At 46.1% G+C, this 23,872-nt stretch overlaps 1 pseudogene; it reads left to right on the forward strand.

Moving 5' to 3' along the window:
* Positions 1-529: 529 nt before the first annotated feature.
* On the forward strand, positions 530-23,872 carry LOC134730512 (claudin-6-like; annotated as a pseudogene).

Below are 23,872 nucleotides of genomic sequence, written 5' to 3' on the forward strand. Positions count from 1 at the left end.
AACAAGAGCAAAACTCCTCTCTAAAAAATAAAAAATAAAAAAATAAAAATAAAAATAAAAAAGGCCGGGCGCCGCGGTTCAAGCCTGTAATCCCAGCACTTTGGGAGGCCGAGAAGGGTGGACCACGAGGCCAGGAGATCGAGACCATCCTGGCTAACACGATGAAACCCGGTCTCTACTAAAAATACAAACAATTAGCCGGGCGTGGTGACGGGCGCGGCCTGTAGTCCCAGCTACTTGGGAGGCGGAGGCAGGACAATGGCGTGAACCCGGGAGGCGGAGCTTGCGGTGAGCCGAGATCGCGCCACTGCACTCCACCTTGGGCAAGAGAGCCAGACTCCATCTCAAAAAAAAAAAAAAAAGAGATAAGGCAAATATTGGTTGGGCGCAGAGGCTCACGCCTGTATTCTCACGTTTTGGTGAGGCTGAGGCAGGAAGATCGCTTGAGTCCAGAAATTCGAGAATTTGAGGGTAGACTGGACAATGTAGTGAGACTCCCCCTCCCCCTAGCCTCTCTATAAAAGAATTTTTCAAAAAATTAGCTAGGCAGCCCACATCTGTAGTCCTAACCAGAGGCTAGGGTGAGAGGATCGCTTCAGCCCAGGAATTAGAGGCTGCGGTGAACCATGATTGGAGCACTGCACTCCAGCCAGAGACAGAGGGAGACCCTGTCTCAGAATTTTAAAAAGTGACAAAATGTTAATTGAACTAGGTGAAGATTATAGGTGTTCTTTTGCAGTACTCTCTGAGCATTCTTGTAGGTTTGAAATTTTTTCAAGAAATAAAGGTTAGATGCTCTTATCTCTTCTGAGCCCTTTGTATTTTCACATGTATTATATTTAGTTTTATTTATTTATTTTGAGACTGTCTCACTCTCTTTGCCCTGGCTGGAGTGCAGTGGTGCAATCTCCCGGCTCACTGCAGCTTCAACCTCTTGGGCTGAAGCGATCCTCCCACCTCAGCCTCCCAAGTAGCTGCAATTACAGGCATAGGCCACTGCACCCGGCTAATTTTTGTATTTTTTGTACAGAAGGGGTTTCACCATCTTGCCCAGGCTGGTCTCCTGAGCTCAAGCGATCTGCCCACTTCGGCCTCCCAAAATATTGGGATTACAGGCGTGAGCCAATATGCCCGGCTACTATTTCACTTTTCTAAGTATGATGTGGGCTGAAAAGTTTCTATAGATACTCTGACAGTTTAAGGAAGTTCTCTGTCCTGATTTGCTAAGAGTTTTGATCATGAATAGATTTGAATGTTTTTTACAGCTTTCTCCAAACCAAGATAATTACATTATTTTATCCTTCCTTTGTTGTGCTAATGAATAAATTACATCGTTAGATTATCATGTAATACTATCTTGCATTCCTAAAATAAACCTAAACTCGGCTAGGCGCGGTGGCTCCGACCTGTAATACTAGCACTTTGGGAGGCCGAGGCAGGCGGATCACAAGGTCAGGAGTTCGAGACCATCCTGGCCAACATAGTCAAAACCCTATCTCTACTAAAAATACAAAAATTATCTGGGCGTGGTGGCACGTGCCTGTAATCCCAGCTACTTGAGAGGCTGAGGCAGGAGAATCTCTTGAACCAGGGAGTCGGAGGTTGCAGTGAGCCAAGATCGCGCCATAGCACTCCAGCCTGGTGACAGAGAAAGACTCCAACTCAAACAAACAAACAAAAAACCTAAATTCATTTATGTTGATTATCCTTTTAAAATATTGGATCTGGCTGGGTGTGGTGGCTCACACCTGTAATCCCAGCACTTTGGGAGGCCAAGGCGGTCGGATCACGAGGTCAGAAGTTCGAGACCAGCCTGGCAAACATGGTGAAACCCCATCTCTACTAAAAACACAAAATTAGCAGGACGAGGTGGCGCGTGCCTGTAATCCCAACTACTCAGGAGTCTGAGGCAGGATAATTGCTTGAACCCGACAGGCAAAGGTTGCAGTGAGCCAAGATAGGGCCACTGCACTCCAGCCTGTGCGACAGATGGAGACTCTGTCTCAAAAAATAAATAAATATAAAATATTGGATCTGGGCCGGCTGCAGTGGCTCATGCCTGTAATCCCAGCACTTTGGAAGGCTGAGGCAGGTGGATCACTTGAGCCCAGGAGGTCAAAACAAGCCTGGGTAACATAGTGAGATCTTGTTGCTACAAAAAAAAAGGCTGGGTACGATGGCTCACGCCTGTAATCCCAGCACTTTGGGAGGCTGAGGCAGGCGATCACCTGAGGTCAGGATTTGAGAACAACCTGGCCAACATGGTGAAACCCCATCTCTATTAAAAATACAAAAATTAGCTGGCAGTGGTGGCACGCGCCTGTGGTCCCAGCTCCTCGGGAGGCTGGGGCAGAAGAATCTCTTGAACCTGGGAGGCGGAGGTTGCCGTGAGCCAAGATCATGTCATTGCGCTCCAGCCTGGGAGACAGAGTGAGACTCCGTCTGAAAAGAAAAAAAAAGAAGAAGAAAAAATAGAAAAAAAAAGTTGTATCTTGGCCAGACACAGTGGTTCACACCTGTAATCCCCAGCATTTTGGGAGGCTGAGGCAGGCGGATCACTTAAGGCCAGGAGTTCGAGACCAGCCTGGCCAACATGGCGAGACCCCGTCTTTACTAAAAATACAAAAAAAAAAAAAAGGCTGGGCATGGTGGCCAGTGCCTGTAGTCCCAGCTACTCGGGAGGCTGAGGCAGGAGAATTGCTTAAACCCAGGAGGTGGAGGTTGCACTGAACTGAGATTATGCTACTGCAGTGCAACCTGGGTGATAGAGCAAGACTCTGTCAAAAAAAAGAAAAAAAAAGTTGGATCTACTTACTGATATTTTGTTTTGCATCCATATGTGTGAATGGGATTGGCTAATTTTCCTTTTCTTTAATGTTCTTGTCAGCATTTGATATTAGCATAACAGTGGCCTCAAAAACAAGTTGGGAAGTATTTTCCCTTTTCTATTTTCCACAAGAATTTATATGAGATTGGCATCATTTCTTTAAATGTTTGCTAGAGTTTACAGGCCAAGTTATATAGACCTAGAGTTGGTTATTTCTTTGTTTTTGTTTTTAAGACATTATCTGATTGTCAGCCAGGCTGGAGGGAGTGCAATGGCTGGATCAGAGCTCACTGCAGTTTGAACCCCTGAATTCAATCGATCCTCACACTTCAGCCTCCGGAGTAGCTGTGACTACATGATTTTAAACCTTTTTTGTAGAGAGGAGGTCTATGTTGCTCAAGCTGGTCACGAACTCCAGGACTCAAGCCATCCTCCCACTCTGAAAGTTCTGGGATGACAGGAGTGAACCATGCCCTGCCTGCAGTGTTTGCAGAAAAGTTTTCACCTATGAATTATTCAAGTTCTGTATTAGTATAGGAGTATTTAAAGTTTATTTTTTTGTGTCAATATTGGTAAGCCATATTTTTTTGGAAATTTGTCCATTTCATCTACAAATTCAGAGCTATTACTACCAAGTTGTTTATTGTGAACTCATTTAACCTGTTTCATGTCTGCAGGATCTGTGGTGATGTGCTTTTTTATTTTCAATATTGTTTTTGTTTTGTTTTGTTTTGTTTTGAGATGGAGTCTTGCTCTATTGCTTAGGCTGGAGTGCAGTGGCACAATCTCAGCTCACTGCAACCTCCACATCCCAGGTTCAAGTGACTCTCTTGCCTCAGCCTCCCGAGTAGCTGGGATTACAGGTGCCCACCACCATGCCTGGCTAATTTTTGTATATTCAGTAGAGATGGGGTTTCGCCATTTTGGCCCTGCTGGTTTTGAACTCCTGACCTCAGGTGATCCGCCTGCCTCAGCCTCCCAAAGTGCTGGGATTACAGGTGTGAGCCACCGCACCCAGCCCAATATTGTCTGTTTTAAAGGCAAAAAATTATCTGTTTTGTGTCAATAGTAAATCAGTTTTTATCAATTTTAATATTTTTAAATATTTAATTTTATCATTTTTTGAGATAGGATCTCACTTTGTCACTCAAGCCGGAGTGCAGTGGCACAAACATGGCTCACTGCAACTTCGACCTCTTGGGCTCAAGCCATCCTCCCACCTCAGCCCCCCAAGTAGCTGGGACTACAGGCGTGCACCATCACACCCAGCTAATTTTGCATTTTTTGTAGAGATGAGGTTTCACCATGTTGCCCAGGCTGGCTTTGAAGTCCTGGGCTCAAGCAATCCTCCTGCCTCGGCCTCCCAAAGTGCTGGGATTACAGGCCTGAGCCACCGTGCCCTGCCAGCCAGTATTTTCAACGTACAAAATTTTTGTTTAAGTTTTGTGTTTAGTAATTTCACAATCATTTAATTTGAATTACTTTCTCATTTCCATTCTGATCTTTTTTCCTGACCAATGGGCACATCAGAAAAGTATGTTTTAATTTCCAGACACGTGAGGAGTTTCTACTTCTCTTTTTGTTACTGGTTTCTAGTTTAAATTGCGTTAGAATCAGAGTACACGGCTGTATGATTTAAATTCTTTGAAATATATTGAGCTGGTTTATGGTCCATTGTCAGTCAGTTTTGAACAGGTTCTTTATGTGCTTCAAAAGAAAGTACATTCAGAAGTTTTGGGATTTGATAGGTGGAAGGTGAGGCCAGAAAGGCAGGTCCACTCCGTATAACTTCTATTGAAAAAGATCTGTGAATAAGTGGACACATGCAGTCCAAAAACGTTGTTGCTCAGGGGTCAAATATAATGACCTGATGTATTTTCTACTTTGTAGAACAACAAGTGCTTATTAAATTAATAATATGTTTATTAAAGCATTATTTCATAATCTTCCATCTTTCTAGAGGTTTGGTGATATCTAAGTTCAGCTTTAGGCAACTAAAGTTGCTCTCTTTTCTGTCTTCCTGGGTTAAAAAGGATGACTGTATTTAGACTGTCAAAAATAAAATATATTATGTGAATGTAAAAGAACTTCTACCAAAAAAAAAAAGTTGTTGTTCTGAGATTTAATTTTTTTTTTCTTTTGAAGACAGATTCTCGCTCTGTCACCCAGACTGGAGTACAGTGGCGTGATCTCAGCTCACTGCAACGTCTGCCTCCCAGGTTCAAGTGATTCTCCTGCCTCAGCCTCCCTAGTAGCTGGGATTACAGGTGCCTGCCACCGTGCCCAGCTAGTTTTTGTATTTTTAGTAGAGATGTGGTTTCACCATGTTGTCCAGGCTGGTCTTGAACTCCTGACCTCTGGTGATCCACCTGCCTTGGCCTCCCAAAGTGCTGGGATTACAGACGTGAGCCACTGTGCCAGGTCTGGGACTTCATCTTTAAAAATAATTCCATTAGGAGAAGTGTGTTAATTGTGCTATTCAATCTTTATGTTCTTACCAATTCTTTTGTCTCTTTTACGAATTACTGAAGTATATTAATTCTGTAACCATGATATTCTATTTCTTTTTGTAATTTTTGTTTTCTTTTATTTTCTTTTGTTTTTTGAGACAGAGTCTCATTGATGCCCAGGATGGAGTGAAGTGGTGTGATCTCAGCTCACTGCAACCTCCGCCCCTCAGGTTCAAGTGATTCTCCTGCCTCAGCCCCCTGAGTAGCTGGGATTACATGCATGGGGCCACTCGAGTAGCTGGGATTACAGGTGCACGCCACCACGCCCAGCTAATTTTTGTATTTTTAGTAGAGATGGGGTTTCACCATGTTGGCCAGGCTGGTCTCAAAGTCCTGACCTCAAGTTATCTGCCCAACTCAGCCTCCCAAAGTGCTGGGATTACAGGCGTGAGCCCCTGTGCCTGACCAAAGTGAATGCTTTCTAATCCATTTCTGCTTGGAGCCTTGAAGAAACATACATAAGGGATTCTGATGAAAATGTCCAGAATGAGACTCTGGCATCTGCATTTTTAACAAGCTCTTAGGTGACTCTGCTTTATATCCAGAGTTGAAGGCCCCTGGTCTAGACAGGGTATCCAAGAATCACCAGGGTAAAGAAGAATTTTTCCAATACATTTCTGGTTCCCTAAAAAGATATTGTCTGGAGAAAATCATGTAGTTGGAAATGTGCTTGCGAGGGATTGGAGGCTGTACCTTGAAAAGTCAATGAATCAACTGGATTTCACTTTGCTACCCACAAAATGGGAACAACTTACTGTTGCCTATTTATTTCACATGGATAAATGAGTTTCAAGTTATGAGTCCACTGTGAGCAAAACGTATGAAAGAAATTAAAAATGATACAGTTATTCCAACTCCAGTATCAGTTCTCCATAGTCTGTTGGTACCCAGGGCACAAGGAGGACAGAATCCATATAAAGACTACCTAGCACTCAAATTCTGGGAGTCTTGTCACCTGGCTCAGGAAGCACTCATTTGTTGTTTGTTGTTGTTGCTGCTGTTGTTGTTGTTTTGAGATGGAGTTTCGCTCTTGTCGCCCAGGCTGGAGTGCAATGGCAAGATCTCCGCTCACCGCAACCTCTGCCTCCTGGGTTCAAGCGATTCTCCTGCCTCAGCCTCCCAAGTAGCTGGGATTACAGGCATGTGCCACCACACTTGGCTAATTTTGTATTTTTAGTAGAGACAGGGTTTCTCCATGTTGGTCGCTGGTTTCGAACTTCTGACATCAAGTGATTCACCCTCCTCGGTCTCCTAAAGTGCTGTGATTACAGGTGTGAGCCACAAAGCCCGGCCAGGAAGTGCTCATTTGTAGTTTTGAAATTCTTCAGCTAGGTTGAAGCCTCTAAAGGTTGATCAAAGCGCTGTTTGTTGTAGTTGGACTGCAGAACATCCCGGCAATTTTTCACCCAAAGATGAGCTTAAAAAAAGGCAGAAGAGGCCGGGCGCGGCGGCTCATACCTGTAATCCCAGCACTTTGGGAGGCTGAGGTGGGCGGATCACGAGGTCAGGAGATTGAGACCATCCTGGCTAACACGGTGAAACCCCGTCTCTACTAAATATACAAAAAATTAGCTGGGCATAGTGGCAGGCGCCTGTAGTCCCAGCTACTTGGGAGGCTGAGGCTGGAGAATGGTGTGAACCCGGGAGGCGGAGCTTGCAGTGAACCGAGATTGCGCCACTGCACTCCAGCCTGGGTGACAGAGTGAGACTCCGTCTCAAAAAATAATAATAATAAAATAAATAAATAAATAAATAAAAGGCAGAAGAAAACAAACCAGGCAGAAACTGTATTGAACTGGAAATATTCCAGCCTCTTTAAGTTATGGGAAATGACTTTAGTTTCCAATATATATTTCTTTTCTTTTTTTTATTTTTTGAGACAGTGTCTTGCTCTGTTGCCCAGGCTAGAAGGCAGTGGTGAGATCACAGCTAACTGTAACCTTGAACTTCTAGGCTCAGGCGATCCTCCTGCCTCAGCCTCTCAAATTGCTGGTGAACCACTGTGCCTGGCCTTGTCAGGTCCATCTTAGATTAAACATTATCTTTAGAATCAATATATAAATCAGGCCAGGTACAGTGGCTTACACCTGTAATCCTAGCACTTTGGGAGCTCAAGTCGGGCGGATCACTTGAGGTCAGGAGTTCAAAATCAGCCTGGCCAACATGGTGAAACCCCGTCTCTACTAAAAATACAAAAAAAATTAGCCAGGCGTGGTGGCAGGTGCCTGTAATCCCAGCTACTCAGGAGGCTAAGGCAGGAGAATCACTTGAACCTGGGAGGCGGAGGTTGCAATGAGCCGAGATTGCACCACTGCACTGCAGCCTGGGCAACAGAGTGAGACTCCATTTCAAAAGAAAAAAAAAAGGAATAAATATATAAGCAAGGCTGGGTGCGGTGGCTCAAGCCTATAATCCCAGCACTTTGGGAGGCCGAGGTGGGCGATCACCTGAGGTCAGGAGTTTGAGACCAGCCAGACCAACATGGTGAAACTCCATCTCTATTAAAAAAAAAAAAAAAAAAAAAAAGGCCTAGCGCAGTGGCTCACACCTGTAATCCCAGCACTTTGGGAGGCCAAGGCGGTCACATCACGAGATCAGGAGATCGAGACCATACTGGCTAACACAGTGAAACCCCGTCTCTACTAAAAATACAAAAAATTAGCCGGGCGTGGTGGCAGGTGACTTTAGTCCCAGCTACTTGGGAGGCTGAGGCAGGAGAATGGCATGAACCTGGGAGGCGGAGCTTGCAGTGATCCGAGATCGTGCCACGGCACTCTAGCCTGGGTGACAGAGTGAGACTCTCTCTCAAAAAAAAAAAAAAAAGAAAAAGAAAAAAGAATCAATATATAAAGCATACCAAGTGGATTAAAAATCACTTCTGTGTACTAGCAGGTTTGAAAGGTAAGTCAGAAAATGTGGATGTTATATGAATAGCCTTGTTTAAAAAAAGAAAATGTAGGCCAGGCGCCGTGGCTCATGCCTGTAATCCCAGCATTTTGGGAGTCCAAGGCGGGCAGATCACCTGAGGTCAGGAGTTCGAGACCAGCCTGGCCAACATGGCAAAACCCTGTCTATACTAAAAATACAGAAATTAGCCAGATGTGGTGGCGCATGCCTGTAATCCCAGCTACTGGGGAGGCTAAGGCAGGAGAATCGCTTGAACCCGGGGGATGCAGGTTGCAGTGAGCCGAGATCGTGCCACTGCACTCCAGTCTGGGCGACAGAGCGAGACTCCATCTCAAAAAAAAAAAAAAAAAAAAAAGAAAGAAAAAATGTGGATGCACACAATATTTAACAAAAAAGGGACATATGCTGTGGGGAAAAGCAAGAGAGATCAGATTGTTACTGTGTGTGTATAGAAAGAAGTAGACATAGGAGACTCCATTTTGTTCTGTACTAAAAAAATTCTTCTGCCTTGAGATTCTGTTAATCTATACCCTTACCCCCAACCCCGTGCTCTCTGAAACGTGTGCTGAGTCAACTCAGGGTTAAATGGATTAAGGGCTGTGCAAGATGTGCTTTGTTAAACAGATGCTTGAAGGCAGCATGCTCGTTAAGAGTCATCACCACTCCCTAATCTCAAGTACCCAGAGACACAAAACACTGCGGAAGCCCGCAGGGACCTCTGCCTAGGAAAGCCAGGTATTGTCCAAGGTTTCTCCCCATGTGATAGTCTGAAATATGGCCTCATGGGAAGGGAAAGACCTGACCGTTCCCCAGCCCGACACCCGTAAAGGGTCTGTGCTGAGGAGGATTAGTATAAGAGGAAGGCATGCCTCTTGCAGTTGAGACAAGAGGAAGGCATCTGTCTCCTGCCTGTCCCTGGGCAATGGAATGTCTCGGTATAAAACCCGATTGTACGTTCCACCTACTGAGATAGGGAAAAACCGCCTTAGGGCTGGAGGTGGGACCTGCGGGCAGCAATACTGCTCTGTAAGGCATTGAGATGTTTATGTGTATGCATATCTAAAGCACAGCACTTAATTCTTTACCTTGTCTATGATGCAAAGACTTTTGTTCACGTGTTTGTCTGCTGACCCTCTCCCCACAATTGTCTTGTGACCCTGACACATCCCCCTCTCAGAGAAACACCCACGAATGATCAATAAATACTAAGGGAACTCAGAGGCTGGCGGGATCCTCCATATGCTGAATGCTGGTTCCCCGGGTCCCCTTATTTCTTTCTCCATACTTTGTCTCTGTGTCTTTTTCTTTTCCAAGTCTCTCGTTCCACCTTACGACAAACACCCACAGGTGTGGAGGGGCAACCCACCCCTTCATATGCAAAGTGTAATATCCCTTAAGTTTTGACAACCTATACTGATGACTGTAGAATGCTGATAAATAGTAAAAGGCTCTGTGGGTACTCAGAATTGTTAACCGATGGCAAAAAATAAAAAAAAAAAACCCCGTGGTGACCTCTAAGGCAGGAGTTTATGCTCATGGGTATTAAATATCAAAAGAAGGACTGCTTAGCATCAAAAGGCTTCAGGAAGCTTTTAGCCCAATTTCCTTTCGTCACATTGACTTCACCTTGTAACCTGCTTGGCAGTAATATCACGAAGAAATCATGATGGATGAGCTCAGACTGCTCTACATCTGGAGTAAAGGCTTTTCTTTTTTTTTTTCTTTTCTGAGACAGCGTCTTGTTTTGTCGCCCAGGCTAGAGTGCAGTGGTGCGATCACGGCTCACTGCAGCCTCCTCCTGGGCTTAAGCTCAGGCAATCCGCCTGCCTCGGCTTTCCAAAGTGCTGGGATTACAGGCATGAGCCATCGTGACTGGCAAAGGCTTTTCCTTTAGCTATCAGATCCCTGTTAGAAAATTAAAGCTACAAGGCTACCACGGTAACAAGATAACTGAACCTAACAGAGAGAAGACAAGACAGGAAGTTCTTACCATCTGGAATACGTAGTATCAGCCAGTCCTGTTTTGCACAGAAATGAATAACATGGCAAAGACCGAGTGTTTTTCTGGTTCCCTTCTCTCCATCTAAAGTACATGTTGTTAAAGAAAACGTGACTACAAGGTGACTAGAAAGGTCACTTGTACTGTCAACAGTACTTATGTTTTTTTTGTTGTTCTTGCTGTTTGAGACTGGGTCTCGCTCTGTTCTCCAGGCTGGAAAGCAGTGACGTGATCCTGGCTCACTGCAACCTCTACCTTCTGGGTTCAAGGGATGCTCCTGCCTCAGCCTCCCAAGTAGCTGTGATTACAGGTGTGTACCACCACGCCTGGCTAATTTTTGTATTTTTAGTAGAGACAGAGTTTCACTATGTTGACCAGGCTCATCTTGAACTCTTGGCCAAAAGTGGTTTGCCTGCCTTGGCCTCCCAAAGTGCTGGGATTACAAGTGTGAGCTACTGCACCTGGCCAGTGTTGATATTTTTTAAAGAAATCCTGGCCGGGTGCGGTGGCTCACACCTGTAATTCTAGCACTTTGTGAGGCCGAGGCAGGTGGATCACCTGAAGTCAGAAGTTCGAGAACAGCCTGACCAACATGGAGAAACCCTGTCTCTACTAAAAATACAAATTAGCTGGCCGTGGTGGCACCTGCCTGTAATCCCAGCTACTTTGGAGGCTGAGGCGGGAGAATTGCTTGAACCAGGGAGGCAGAGGTTGTGGTGAGCTGAGATGCGTCATTGCACTCCAGCCTGTGCAACAAGGGTGAAATTCCATCTTAAAAAAAAAAAGAAATTCTGGCTGGGTGTAGTGGCACACGCCTGTAATCTCAGTGCTTTGGGAGGCTGAGATGGGCAGATCATCTGAGGTCAGGAGTTTGAGACCAGCCTGGGCAACATGGTGAAACCCTGTTTCTACTAAAAATACAAAAAATTAGCTGGGCGTGGTGGCGCGTGCCTGTAATCCCAGATACTTGGGAGACTGAGGCAGGAGAATCGCTCGAACCCAGGAGGCAGAGGCTGCAGTGAGCCGAGATCGCGCCACGGCACTCCAGCCTGGGCAGCAGACTGAAACTCCATCTCAAAAAAAAAAAAGACAAAAAGTAGTGGCTGGGTGCTGTGGCTCACGCCTGTAATCCCAGCACTTTGGGAGACCAAGGCGGGTGGATCACCTGGGGTCAGGAGTTCGAGACCAGCCTGACCAACATGGTGAAACCCCCTCCCTACTAAAAATACAAAAATTAGCCAGGCGTGGTGGCGCATACCTGTAATTCCAGCTACTCAGGCGGCTGAGACAGGAGAATCGCTTGAACCCGGGAGGTGGAGGTTGCAGTGAGCCGAAATCACACCACTGCACTCCAGCCTGGGCAACAGAGTGAGACTTCTTCTAAAAAACAAAAGTTTGGAATTACCTGTCAAATCCTACATCAATCCAATTGTTTTGTTAGGATTTAGTTTCCCTCTTGTTGCCCAGGCTGGAGTGTAATGGCGCGATCTCAGCTCACTGCAACTCGGCCTCCCAGGTTCAAGTGATTCTCCTGCCTCAGCCTCCCGAGTAGCTGGGACTACAGGTGCCCGCCACTATGCCCTACTAATTTTTTGTGTTTTTAATAGAGACGGGGTTTTACCATGTTGACCAGGCTGATCTCCAACTCCTGACCTCAGGTGATCCGCCTGCGTTGGCCTCCCAAAATCCTGCAATTACAGGCGTCAGCCACCATGCACAGCCTTGTCTTCTCATCTGTGACCAAGACTTTGAAAAGCGGATAAGGTCTGGTATTCACTCATGTCTTTGTCTTTTGTATTTTTGAGGCAGGGTCTTGCTCAGTTGCCCAGGCTGGAGTGCGGTAGTGCAATCACCGCTCACTGAGGCCTTGGCTTCCCAGGCTCATAAGATCCTCCCACCTCAGCCTCACAAGTAGCTGGGACCACAGGTGTGCACCACCACACCTGGCTAATTTTTTGACTTTTTTTGGATAGAGATGAGGTTTTGCTATGTTGCGCAGGTTGGTCTTGAACTCCTGAGCTCAAGGGATCCTCCCACTTTGGCCTCTCAAAGTGTTGGGATTACAGGCGTGAGCCACCACGCCTGGACCATTCATCTCTTAAAGCTGGAAAAGATATCTCCCATTGTTTTGAGACAGCCTGCTGTCCAGGCTGGAGTGCAGTGGCCCAATCTCAGCTGACTGTAGCCTTGACTTCCTGGGCTTAAGTGATCCTTACAGCTAAACCTCTTGAGTAGCTTGGACTACAGGCACATACCACTGTGCACTGCTAATTAAAAATTTTTTTGTGTGGAGTTGGGGACTCTCTATGTTGCCCAGGCTAGTCTTGAACTCTTGGGCTCAAGTGATCCTCCCACCTCGGCATCCCAAAGTGCTGGGATTACAGGCATAAGCTACTGTGCCCAGCCTCATTTTTTATCTTAGCCAAGAATGCTGGTTGCTGTCCCCAAACCCAGTATGTATATAAAGGTGGCCTAAATGATGATGCCAATTGCTCATCAAAGTAAACCGTAGATGTAGGGGTAGCAGAGACAATTCTTGCCATCTGGATTATTCTGTGCTGTGTATAGAGATGCTCCAGTCATGTGACAAGATCATCTGCATGCTGCTGTTTCCATAGAAACCCCAGAGGAATTGGCAGATAAAAGGACTGCAATTACAGAGAAAGCTGAAAGACACTTCAGTGGCTTGATTCATTTATTCTACTTCATTTTGTGTTTGTGAAAATAGGTGAAAGCTAGAGATATATTTAAAACACACCCTGCTGAGATCATGTTTTGGGTAATGGGTGATTATTTTTTTCTTTCCACACAGACTATATTAAGATGGGAAGACTCAGAGGGTAGGGGCAGGGAAAGAAAGCTATTGGTTCCTCACATTACAGCACAGACCACAAATTAATTTCATTTATGAGGCAGCAACAAAAAGAAATTAATATCCAGTCTAATAGGGAACTGGACTAGAAAATGCAACACTAGATACTGCTGGAATCCTGGCTTCTGCAGACAAAATTCACTTTAAATGCTGCTCTTCTCATAACAAATCAAGTTAGTTCCCTCTCCAGACCCTAGGAAATCCACTTACAAAACTGCAAAATAGCACCAGATTGGTTATTAGAAAAATTGGGTTCTGGGCCAAGTGTGGTGGTCCATGCCTGTAATCCCAGTACTTTGGGAGGCCAAGATCGGGAGATCGAGACCATCCTGGCCAACATGGTGAAACTGTGTCTCTATTAAAAATATAAAATATAAAAATTAGCTGTGTGTGGTGGTGTGTGCCTGTAATCCCAGCTACTTGGGAGGCTGAAGCACGAGAATTGCTTGAACCCAGGAGGTGGAGGTTGCAGTGAGCAGAGATCACAGCACTGCACTCTAGCCTAACAACAGAGTAAGACTCCATCTCAAAAAAAAAAAAAAAAGAAAAAGAAAAAGAAATTGAACTTAATAACTATTGAGTATTCGACAACTCTATGCTCAGCAAAATCCATGGCACTAGGTGAATTCACTAGTCAGGATTACATGAGAGCAGGTATGGACGGAGCTGGCCAGCATATGTTACCACAGTATCAGACAGGGACAGGGAGAATCTGGGTTCCAGAGTGCTATCTCAGGTGCACTATCTGAGTAAATGCAAATTTACTAAGCTTCAGTTTCAGTTTTCCTATGCAAAACGAGGACAAGAACACAAGTTATAATCCCCGAGAAACCCCATATACATATTAGTAACTCACCAGTTTATTCTCATTGGTGCAGGAAATAGCTCTGGGACTCTCAACTGGAACCTGGTTATCTAGGTGAGCAGAAATGCTTTGGCGAGCCTGGGTCCCCATGTGTAAAAAACATTCAGGGTCCAACCATAAGAGAAACCATTTCAATGTTTTGGGGTTATCACCTTAATTTTTTTTTTTTTTTTTGAGACCGAGTCTCTCGCTCTGTAGCCCAGGCTGGAGTGTAGTGGCATGATGTTAGCTCACCGCAACCTCTGCTTCCCAGGTTCAAGCTATTCTCCTGCCTCAGTCTCCAGTGTAGCTGAGATTACAGCGTGCGCCACTGCACCCAGCTAATTTTTTGTATTTTTGGCAGAGACAGGGTTTCATCATGTTGGCCAGGCTGGTCTTGAACTCCCGACCTCAGGTGACCCGCCCAACTCTGCCTCCCAAAGTGCTAGGATTACAGGCATGAGCCACCGTGCCCGGCCGGCATTATCAAACTTTTTATGCTTGCTATAACACTGAGAAGGTGAGCCATGTCTGCAACAGGGATGTCACTAACATATATTTTCCTTCTATGTATAAAGGATCCAAGTTATTATTTATTTATTTATTTATTTATTTATTTATTTATTTTTTTGAGACGGAGTCTCACTCTGTCGCCCAGGCTGGAGTGCAGTGGCGCGATCTCGGCTCACTGCAAGCTCCGCCTCCCGGGTTCACGCCATTCTCCTGCCTCAGCCTCCCGAGTAGCTGGGACTACAGGCGCCCGCTACCACGCCCGGCTAATTTTTTGTATTTTTTAGTAGAGACGGGGTTTCACCGTGTTAGCCAGGATGGTCTCGATCTCCTGACCTCGTGATCCGCCCGCCTCGGCCTCCCAAAGTGCTGGGATTACAGGCGTGAGCCACCGCGCCCGGCCCAAGTTATTATTTATAATTCACTAAGTCCAATGACATTATTCATATTCTGTATCTGTTCCAGTCTGTGTATTGTCTTATCAGGGATCTGTCCCATAGGAAACAAACAATTCTGTCAGGGATTGTTCAGGAGCATACATAACAGCCATTAAAAAACCTGAAGCAGAGGCCGGGCGCGGTGGCTCACGCCTGTAATCCCAGCACTTTGGGAGGCCGAGGCACGCAGATCACAAGGTCAGGAGATCGAGACAATCCTGGCTAGTGCAGTGAAACTCCGTCTCTACTAAAAATACAAAAAAATTAACCAGGCCTGGTGGTGGGCACCTGTAGTCCCAGTTGCTCGGGAGGCTGAGGTGGGAGAATGGAGTGAACCCGGCAGGCAGAGCTTGCAGTGAGCCGAGATTGCGCCACTGCACTCCAGCCTGGGTGACAGACCGAGACTCCATCTCAAAAAAAAAAAAAAAAAAACAAACCTGAAGCAGAAAAGCGTTTTTTTTTTTTTTTAAGACAGAATCTCGCTCTGTCGCCCAGGCTGTAATGTAGTGGCATGATCTTGGCTCACTGCACCCTCTGCCTCCTGGGTTCAAGCAATTCTCATGCCTCAGCCTCCCAAGTAGCTGATATTACAGGCATGCACCACCACACCTGGCTAATTTTTTATATTTTTAGTAGGGACGGGGTTTCGCCATGTTGGCCAGGCTGGTCACGAACTCCTGATGTCAAGTCATCTGCCCACCCTGACCTCCCAAAGTGCTTGGATTATAGGCATGAGCCACCCACGCCTAGCCTTTAATTAGCATCTTTATCTCTAAATCTTTGATGTTTCATCTTTCATAGTCTTTCAGCTTACCAAATAATAGGTTTAACATTCAGCTAATCAAAAAACTTGGGAGCCAGGTGTGGTGGTCCACTCCTGTAGTCCCAGCTACTTGGGAGCAAAAGTGGAAGGAGTGCTTGAGGTCAGGAGTTTGAGATCAGGATGGGCAATGCAGTGAGACCCCATTAAAAAAAAAGAGAGAGAGAAACAAGGCTTAGGTGGTTCCAGAATGATGTCAAAATAAGTCTCAAATTCCTCAGCATGACAAGGCCACTGTGATGACTTCAATCCAAGTTTCTAGTTTCATTTATAGCCATAGGACCATGCTAAAACATGTCATTTTACTGCTTCGATACTTCTGCTCATTCTACTTCAACTTCCCTCTCTCTCCATTTATTTACTTATTTATTTACTTAATATTCTTTTTGAGAGTCTCACTCTGTCACCCAGGCTGGAGTACAGTGGCATGATCTCTGCTCACTGCAACCTCCCCCTCCCAGGTTCTAGTGATTTTCGTGCCTCAACCTTCAAGTAGCTGGGATTACAGGCGTCTGCCACCACGCCTGGCTAATTTTTGTATTTTTAGTAGAGACGGGGTTTCATCATGTTGGCCAGGCTGGTGTCGAACTCTTAGCTTCATGTGATCCACCCGCCTCGGTCTCCCAAAGTACTGAGATTACAGGTGTGAGCCACCGCACCTGGCCCTCTGTCCCCATTTAAATCTTACCCATTCATCAAGTCTCAACTCAAATGTCACATCCTCAGTGAAAATTTGCCAGACACCTCCAGTCAAAAGTAATTCTCTTTCCTTACTGCTAATAGCACTCTTTACATTGCATGGCAATTTTTTTTTTTTTAGACGGAGTCTCGCTCTGTTGCCCAGGCTGGAGTGCAGTGGCATAATCTCGGCTCACTGCAAGCTCCGCCTCCCGGGTTCATGCCATTCTCCTGCCTCAGCCTCCCGAGTGAGTAGCTGGGACTACAGGCGCCTGTCACCACACCCGGCTAGTTTTTTTTGTATTTTTAGTAGAGACAGGGTTTCACTGTGTTAGCCAGGATGGTCTCGATCTCCTGACCTCGTGATCTGACCACCTTGGCCTCCCAAAGTGCTGGGATTATGGGCGTGAGCCACCGCGCCCGGCCCGAATGGCAATTTTATTACACTGCCTTGAGTTGTACTCATGCCTACTGTTAACTGAGTATCTATTAGATGTTAGGCAATACAGCATTGTACATGCACTAGTTTTAAACCTAGAAATCCTAGCAGATAGGCAGAATATTATCAACCCTGTGTTATGATGGGGAAGACAAGGTTCAGGGAAGTTGAGTAATTTTGATTAAGGTCACAGAGTTAGTAGATGGTGAACCAGAATTCACATCCAAGTTTGTCTCACTTTAAAATATCTATTTTTTAGAATTGTATCATGTTATGTTACACATGTTTGTCTTCTTGGCTACATGCTTGGAAGAGAAGGAATCAGATTTCATTCATTTTCGTATCTCCTTTTCTGAGTACTTAACACACTATAAGTACTTAGTCTTTTGCCCTCGAATAAAGAATCTGCCATGGAAGACATGCAGTGAAAGAGTATGTAAAGTATCCACTAAGAACAGTAGGCCAGGTGCGGTGGCTCACGCCTGTAATCCCAGCACTTTGGGATGCCAAGGTGGGCAGATCACTTAAGGTCAGGAGTTTGAGACCAGCTTGGCCTAAATGGTGAAACTCTGTCTCTACTAAAAATACAAAAAAATTAGCCAGGTGTGGTGTTGCACGCCTATAATCCCAGCTATTGGGGAGCCTGAGGCAGAAGAATTGCTTGAACCTGGGAGGTGGAGGTTGCAGTGAGCCAAGAGCGTGCCATTGCACTCCAGCCTGGGAGACAGAGCAAGACTCCATCTCAAAAAAAAAAAAGAAAGTAAACTGCTCTGTAGGAAATTTAGGTATACACAGAAACCTCTGAACCATTTAATATAAAGTAACTGTAAGCTGGGCACAGTGGCTCGCTGCCAGCACTTTGGGAGCCCAAGGCGGGTGGATCACTTGAGGTCAGGAGTTTGAGACCAGCCTGGACAACTTGGGGAAATGCTGTCTCTACTAAAAATACAAAAATTAGCCGGGGCATGGTGGCAGGCGCCTGTAATCCCAGCTACTCAGGTGTCTGAGGCACAAGAATCACTTGAACCCGGGAGCCACAGGTTGGAGTGAGCTGAGATTGTGCCACCGCACTCCAGCCTGGGCAACAGAGTGAAGCCCCGTCTCAAAAAAAAAAAAAGTAACTGTCAAGTACTAGAGTTACTCCAGCTTTGTCTGAGAATGTATAACTGTAAATTACAGCAGAAGCAGCAATGCTTGGGAAATATCCAAATATCCAAATCATTCTCTACACTTCTCAGCCTCCCTTGCAGAAACGGGAGGGGTCATGTGATTCCTTTGGCTAAAGACCTATGAATGGAAATAACTTGTGTTATTGTGTCCTTTCTAATCAGAGCCAATTAAGTGTGAGGTATAAATTATCTCTCCCTCCCCACCTTAAAAGCTACATGTTGCGATGTATCCCAAGAAGGTAAACTTTTGTCCCTCCATCCAGACTTCAATCTTGCTTGCAAAGCCGTTTTGAAAGACAGGAACAGCAAAAACAAAGCAAAACACATGCACACAACACAAACAATATCCTTTGTGTTAGGCCACTGAGAATACAAGGCTTGTTACTTCAGCATAGCAATCTGAATAACACACCCTAGTACTACTTAAACGCTACTCAATTTTATCTACCGGAGAGAAAGCACCATGCCTCCTTACAAAGCAGAGTGGAAAACAAACTATTCAAGGGCCACAAGGTGGTGCTATTTCTACAGTAATGTGATGACATTTTTGTTATACTTTTTTTTTTGACATAGGGTGGGGTCTTGCTATATTGCCCCGGACAGTCTCAAATTCCTGGGCCCACATGATCCTCCTGCCTCAGCCTCCCAAGTAGCTGAAACTACAGGTACTTTTTGAAGCAAATTAGAAGCTAGCAAAATGGAATCTTTTTTTTTTTTTTTTGAGACGGAGTTTCGCTCTTGTTGCCCAGGCTGGAGTGCAATGGTGTGATCTTGGCTCACTGCAACCTCTGCCTCCCGGGTTCAAGCGATTCTCCTGCCTCAGCCTCCCGAGTAGCTGGGATTACAGGCATGCGCCACCACGCCTGGCTAATTTTGTATTTTTAGTAGTGACGGGGTTTCTCCATGTTGGTCAGGCTGGTCTTGAACTCCCAACCTCAGGTGATCGCCTGCCTCGGCCTCCCAAAGTGCTGGGATTACAGGTGTAAGCCACCACACCTGGCCTACAGCAAAATGAAATCTTTAGTTCTTAAAGTTTTATATATGATATCACTTAAGTAGACTGTTGTTTCCAAAGAAAACAACCATCTGTACTATTGCCTCTGTACAGTTCCAGAATGAACATCCTGCAGTTTCTGAAACAGCATTTGTGGGCCAATCTAGAAGATCACCGTGATGGTTAATATTAAGTGTCGACTTGGCCTAGGAATTTCGCGTATCTCCTTCACAGTGCAGCTCCTTCAATCTCACCATGGCCTCTGCCAGAATGCAGATCCTGGGAGTCGTCCTGACACTGCTGGGCTGGGTGAATGGCCTGGTCTCCTGCGCCCTGCCCATGTGGAAAGTGACCACTTTCATCGGCAACAGCATCGTGGTGGCCAGGTGGTGTGGGAGGGCCTGTGGATGTCCTGAGTGGTGCAGAGCACCGGCCAGATGCAGTGCAAGGTGTACGACTCACTGCTGGCGCTGCCACAGGACCTGCAGGCTGCATGTGCCGTCTGTGTCATCGCCCTCCTTGTGGCCCTGTTCGGCTTGCTGGTCTACCTTGCTGGGGCCAAGTGTACCACCTGTGTGGAGGAGAAGGATTCCAAGGCCCGCCTGGTGCTCACCTCTGGGATTGTCTTTGTCATCTCAGGGGTCCTGACACTAATCCCCGTTTGCTGGACGGCGCATGCCATCATCCGGGACTTCTATAACCCCCTGGTGGCTGAGGCCCAAAAGTGGGAGCTGGGGGCCTCCCTCTACTTGGGCTGGGCGGCCTCAGGCCTTTTGTTGCTGGGTGGCAGGCTGCTGTGCTGCACTTGCCCCTCCGGGGGGTCACGGGGCCCCAGCCATTACATGGCCCGCTACTGGACATCTACCCCTGCCATCTCTCGGGGGACCTCTGAGTACCCTACCAAGAATTACGTCTGACATGGAGGGGAATGGGGGCTCCGCTGGCACTAGAGCCATCCAGAAGTGGCAGTGCCCAACAGCTTTGGGGTGGGTTCATATCTTTTGTTTCTGCCTCCTTCTATTTTTCTTTTGACTGAGGGTATTTAAAATTCATTTAAAAACTGAACCAAGAAGATGACTCAGACTCCCACTTAGGTTCTGCTGTTTCTCACCCTTGGATGATGGAGCCAAAGAGGGGATGCTTTGAGATTCTGGATATTGACATGCCCATTTTAGAAGCCAGTCAAGCTGTGGAACTAATGTGGAGGCTGCTTGCTGTGCTGGCCTTTGCAACAAGACAGACTGTCCCCAAGAGTTCCTGCTGCTGCTGGGGGCTGGGTTTCCCTAGATGTCGCTGGACAGCTGCCCCCCATCGTACTCAGGCCTCTGGAGCTCCTCTCTTCACCCATGGAAAAGCAAGTGATCTGTTAACAAAGGACTGCCCACCTCCGGAACTTCTGACCTCTGGCTCCTCCGTCCTGGATGTCCACCTTGCAGGGTCAGGTCCCAGCTATGTAGACCCCCGCCCCCACCTCCAACACTGCACCCTTCTGCCCTGCCCGCCCCGCCTCACCCCCTTTACACTCACATTTTTACCAAATAAAGCATGTTTTGTTAGTGAAAAAAAAAAAAATTAAGTGTCAACTTGATTGGATTAAAGGCTGTAAAGTATTGTTCCTGGGTGTGTCTGTGAGGGTGTTGCCAAAGGAGATTAACATTTGAGTCAGTGGACTGGGAGAGGCAGACCCACCCTCAGTGTGGGTGGACACCATCTAATCACCTGCCAGGGCAGCTAGAATAAAGCAGGCAGAAGAAGGTAGGATGAGCCGACTTGCTGAGTCTTCCAGCCTTCATCTTTCTCCTGAGCTAGATGCTTCCCGCCCTCGAACACTGGACTCCAAGTTCTTCAGCTTTTGGACCCTTGGACTTACAACAGTGATTTGCCAGGGGCTCTCAGGCCTTTGGCCACAGACTGAAGGCTGCACTGTCAGCTTCCCTACTTTTGAAGTTTTGGGACTTGGACTGGCTTACTTGCTCCTCAGCTTGCTCACGGCCTACTGTGGGACTTCGCCAGATGGTGTGACTCAATACTCCTTAACAAACTCTCCTTCATATATACTTCTATCCTATTAGTGCTGTCCCTGTAGAGAACCCTGACTAATACAGTCACCCTGAACCAAACTAATAAAAAAAAAAAACACCAAAACTTTCTCTCACCAACAGCAGTCTGGCCTCAGGTCTTTCTCGTCTGTTATTAAGAAAGAGTAAATTTTTTTTTTTTTTTGAGATGGAGTCTCGCTCTATTGCCCAGGCTAGAGTGCAGTGGCATGATCTCGGCTCACTGCAACCTCCACCTCTTGGGTTCAAGCGATTCTCTTACCTCAGCCTCCCGAGTAGCTGGGATTACAGGCGTGTGCCACCACACGCAGCTAATTTTTGTATTTTTAGTAGAGACGGGGTTTCACTATGTTGGCCAGGCTGGTCTCAAACTCCCGACCTCAGGTGATCTGTCCGCCTTGGCCTCTCAAAGTGCTGGGATTACAGGCATGAGCTACCGTGCCCGGCCGAGAGGAAATTTATTTTAGCCTTGTAATATGATCAGTTGAGTCCAGAATCCATCCCTCTGCTGATCCTTGCTTTCGTTTCATTTTATAATAATGGGTTATTTTATGTATTAATATATAGGCCTGAGGGAACGGGGCACATGCAGAGCCATATAGGAGGAAGGGCTCCTTTTCTAGGAAATCTAATCTGTAATTAAATAATCAGCTGAAAATGACCAAGTCTTTCTGGCTCAGTTCTGAGCCTTTCAGGATCTCCTGCTGACTCGACTAATCCCGCTCAGGTGCTCCTCTTTGGTGCTGTAAGAGCACCATATTGAAATAGTCATTTTTTCATGATTCTACTGGACTGTAAGCTTCTGGAGAACATGGACCATAAAATGCAATAGAGCACAGTGGTTAGGCCACAGGCTTTGAAGTCAGACAGACCTGGCATCTCGTGCGGGCTTTGCAACCTCTCAGGCTATTTCCTCAAGTAAGTTACCTAGCCAGTCTCATCTTTAGTTTCTCCATCTGTGAAACAAGGATATTATCTCGTTCATGAGTTGATCATGAGGATTAAAAAAATAAAGCACTTAGTGTAGTACCTGGCACATAATAATACCCAACAAATAATAACTATTATTAGTGAAATGAAGCATCTTAGAATTCTGAGTACCTGCCATATAGAAGGTACTGAAAAACTATTTGGTAAATAAATGAAAAAATGAAGTAAACCAGCAGAATGGTCTTTTTCACGTACAATTTTGTTTTTTAATCATTTTAGATGCTAAAATTGTAAATTGGCAACTTTTTTTTTTTTTTTTTTTTTTTGAGACACAGTCTCACTCTGTTGCCAGGCTGGAGTGCAGTGGCTCAGTCACGGCTCACTGCAACCTCTGCCTCCCAGGCTAAAGCGATTCTCCTGCCACAGCCTCCCGAGTAGCTTAGATTACAGGTGCCTGGCACCACGCCTGGCTAATGTTTGTATTTTTTTTAGTAGAGACGAGGTTTCACCATTTTGGCCAGGCTGGTCTCGAACTCCTGGCCTCAAGTGATCCACCCACCTTGGCCTCCCAAAGTGCTGGGATTACAGGTGTGAGCCACCGCACCCACCTGGCAACCAGTTGTTATTTTCGATACTTCATTAAAGGAGAATTATCATTAATTCAACTAGAGAAATAAAGTTAATAAAAATTACAGTCAATCTTAGTTATGTGTTATGGAAAAATATTAATTATCCTATCCCATGGTAAATTCTCAAGCACAGTTATTCCTTTTTTTTTTTTTTTTTTTGAGACGGAGTCTCGCTCTGTCGCCCAGGCTGGAGTGCAGTGGCGCGATCTCGGCTCACTGCAAGCTCCACCTCCCGGGTTCACGCCATTCTCCTGCCTCAGCCTCCCAAGTAGCTGGGACTATAGGCGCCCGCCACCACGCCCGGCTAATTTTTTTGTATTTTCAGTAGAGACGGGGTTTCACCGTGTTAGCCAGGATGGTCTCGATCTCCTGACCTCGTGATCCGCCCGCCTCGGCCTCCCAAAGTGCTGGGATTACAGGCGTGAGCCACCACGCCCGGCCTTTTTTTTTTTTTTTTTTTTTTTTTTGAGACGTAGTCTCACTTTGTTGTCCAGGCTGCAGTGCAGCAGCACAATTTCGGCTCACCGCAACCTCCACCTCCCGGGTTCAACGGATTCTCCTGCTTCAGCCTCTGGAGTAGTTGGGATTACCAGCGCGTGCCACCACGCCCGGCTAATTTTGTATTTTTAGTAGAGACGGGGTTTCCCCATGTTGGCCATGCTGGTCTGGAACTCCTACCTCAGGTGATCCTCCCTCCTCACCCTCTCAAAGTGCTGGGATTACAAGCGTGAGCCACAGCGCCCGGCCAAACACAGTTATTCTACTGAAACTTGTTATAGACAAAGTTCTCCAGAGCATTTGACTCTAGATACCATGAATCCATCTAAAAAGAAGAAATCTACTTAAAGACAGTATTCAAGGCTGGGTATAGTGGCTCATGCCTGTAATCCCAGCACTTTGGGGGACTGAGGCAGGTGGATAACTTGAGGCCAGGAGTTTGAGACCAGCCTGCCCAATATGGCAAAACCCCATCTCTCCTAAAAATACAAAGATTTGACAGGTATGATAGTGTTCATCTGTAATCCCAGCTACTTGGGAGGCTGAGGCATGAGAATTGCTTGAACCTGGAAGGCAGAGGTTGCAGCGAGCCGAGATTGCGCCACTGCACTCCAGCCAGGGTGACAGAGCAAGACTGAGTTAAAAAAATAATAATAAAAGGCAGTATGCACAAAGTGTTCAGATCAGCCGTCAGTCCAGACTCACCTTATGGATCCTAGAGATAAGCCTTGTTATTCCTTTCAGCATTGTCC

This window comes from Pan paniscus, chromosome 1, assembly GCF_029289425.2.
Source record: "Pan paniscus chromosome 1, NHGRI_mPanPan1-v2.0_pri, whole genome shotgun sequence".
NCBI classification, from domain to species: Eukaryota; Metazoa; Chordata; class Mammalia; order Primates; family Hominidae; genus Pan; species Pan paniscus.